The sequence below is a fragment of the Pteropus vampyrus genome, unplaced genomic scaffold (assembly GCF_000151845.1).
Source record: "Pteropus vampyrus isolate Shadow unplaced genomic scaffold, Pvam_2.0 Scaffold670, whole genome shotgun sequence".
NCBI classification, from domain to species: domain Eukaryota; kingdom Metazoa; phylum Chordata; class Mammalia; order Chiroptera; family Pteropodidae; genus Pteropus; species Pteropus vampyrus.
Window position 1 is genome coordinate 138,873 of NW_011889451.1, and position 2,695 is coordinate 141,567.

The window sequence follows — 2,695 nt, forward strand, 5'->3', positions numbered from 1 at the left end:
GCCCACGCGGCGTGTCCCGCAGGGTGCCCACGGGGAGCCTGGATCGCCAGAGAGAGTGTGATGCCTGTGCGAGGGATCTGTCACACTGAAACGCAGGGAAGCTGCTCACACCGAGCAAAGCGCATTTCTCCTGACTTACACTCGAGGGTGCTCGCATCGAAGGTGGGGACAGGGCACAGAGTGCCGAGTCCTGCCGGGCACGTCCTGACTCCTTATAACCCCCCCAAAACCCCCAGATGCATCCACACACCCACACAATCACACACACACGTGTGCACTCACACAAGTCACACGCACATACACACATGCACACACGTGCATGCACACTCACACACACCCATGAGCCCATCTCCCCAGTGTAGTGTCGCTTGGCCCTCCGTACACAGGCGCAGAGGGTTCGGGAGACGCTTCGATGGCCGCGTGCAGACAGCCGCACGCCGACCTCTGCTGCAACGGGTGTGCTCCGGGGTTCGGAGTGGACAGGAGGTGCCGGGGCTGCACGAGACGCGCTCTCAGTAAAGAGAGATGGCGGTGTCCAGGAGGCAAACGAGCCAGATCGGGTCTGATCGGGCGAATTAGGATGTCAGCGCAGCAGACAAGGGCGGTTTGCTTCAGGTTTGTTCTGCTGATTGTGAAACAGACGCGCTGCTCTGCTGCCGTGAGGCTTGGTGCCGGATAAGCCGTTGCTTCCACGGGCGTGCAGAAGGCGCTGAGTTCCACCTCTATGCAGCATCGTGGCATGAACTCGGGGAGTCACTTAGCGCCCCCCATTTTCAGAGGGGCTGGACAGGTTGAGCTGGGCCCGGCCTCCCCTTTGCTGCCTCGGGGGCTGCCGGTGCAGAGGGGGTGCTCCCCCACCCGGCCCTCAGAGCTGGGGACGATTCGCTTTGTCATTCGGGTTGCTGCGCGGGCCGCGGAGCTGCATGTGAAATCTCCTGCAGGTGATTACGAGAGCCTTCGAGATCTCTTTGGTGCTGGCGCTTTATCCCCCCCTTTCATATTTGTAACCCTTTTGATTCTCTGAGATCCCCCGTGTCTGACGAGCGTCCTAACCTCTGACACAGGAAGTCAGTCAATAAACCCGGAGCCCTTTGATCCGCAGGATTATGGGATTGCTTCTCATGCAAAGGGAAACATCGGGATAAGCAAATAAGGAAGGGAAACCCCTCTGGAGCAGGGCGCAGGAAGACAAAAAAGAAACAATTCCAGAACATTTGCAATGCAAACCCTGCTGGACGTCTGAGACTTATTTATCAGCCACAAGAAAGAGCCCAGGCCCCGGACTAGGGGGGCGATTCTGCACCCTGGCCCGCGACGCCCCACGCCGGCTTCTGGTGATTTACGGCGAACACACTGCTCTGCGGGTCTCTCTCCTTGATGTTCCACGACGCAGAGCAGCACACATCCTCCCCGAATGCTAAAGCTACGACGCCCTGACGCCTCTGCGCTTGGAGTGATGATGGTTCCCCAGCTCAGGCTCCTGGGACTACTCCAGGGAGGAAGACACCATCGTGCCGGCCACATTTGTCCGTGGTCTTCACCACCAGCCCTGCGAAAACCAGGGATCTTTCAGACGTGAATCGACTTTCCTACATGACACGTCTTAGCTCCACAGGCAACGGGCTCGACTTCCCAGGGTGACGCGTTCCCTTCCCGTAGGGGACACTTTCATTCCGGGAGCGGGAGCGGCCCGTGGTGGGTGGACCAGTCACGCGCACTCGAGATGATGACTCGCCTTTTGTGGGGCTTCTGTTGTCAGTTGGGAAAGCCCTTTGGTCATCGTTTCAATGGACGTGAGGACTCAGAAGATGGAAACTGGTATTTTCCACACCTGGCACGTACGGCCTCTCGTCGGACACTTCGGAAGTCTCTACCCCTTCAGTCATTGTCTGCAGAGGGAGGACCGTCCCATGAGAGCAGGTGTTCGGGAAGGAACTTGGTTTCCCTTTGCTTCTGCGTGTTCCCCGAGAGCAGGTGCGAGTGTCAGCGGGTGGGTTCTGTTTCGCGACATTAGCACATCTGCATGACGATGTGTCCCCTTCACCTTTGCCTCTTACTGATGGAGAGAAGACGGGGCTTCTCCACTCCCAGGGAAATCTGTCCATGGGCAACTCGTTTGCAAAAGCCTGAACTCAAACAGACAATTCTGCGGGAGCCCCAGAAAAACGGGGGCCGACGTCCTGAAGCAGCTGGGGGTGTCTCACCCACCCAGCCCCCTGCACTGTCACCGAGAGACAGTTCTCCCGGCCGAGGGACCTCCTCCGCTTCCTGCCCGTGCACCAGTGGGACAGTGACACAGGGCGCTGAATCTCACTGCGACCCTCACGCCCAGGGGCCACCGGGAGAGCGGCTGGGCCCTGGGCAGTCACGGATCCGCGGGCTTTGGCGGTGGCCTGAGGGGACCTGAGCGGGAATCCGCTCCTCACTCCTCCCCACCCACTCGCTGGGAGTCTGAGCCCCGTCCCAGGCCCTGGAACGCAGGTGCCTCCCCGGGGCGGGGCGAAAAACTCTGCAAAACGCGCACTTCAGGTGTCAGAGGTCACTTTAACGGACACAGGAAGAAGGATCACTGCTCAAAGGGGCCGTGGGGTGAGAGGGGCTGGGCAGGTGGAGCTGGGGTCACTTGCGGGGGGGTCGCTCCACAGGTTCCACAAGAAAGAGTCCTGTGGGTTTGGAGTCAGCATCCAGAGGAGAT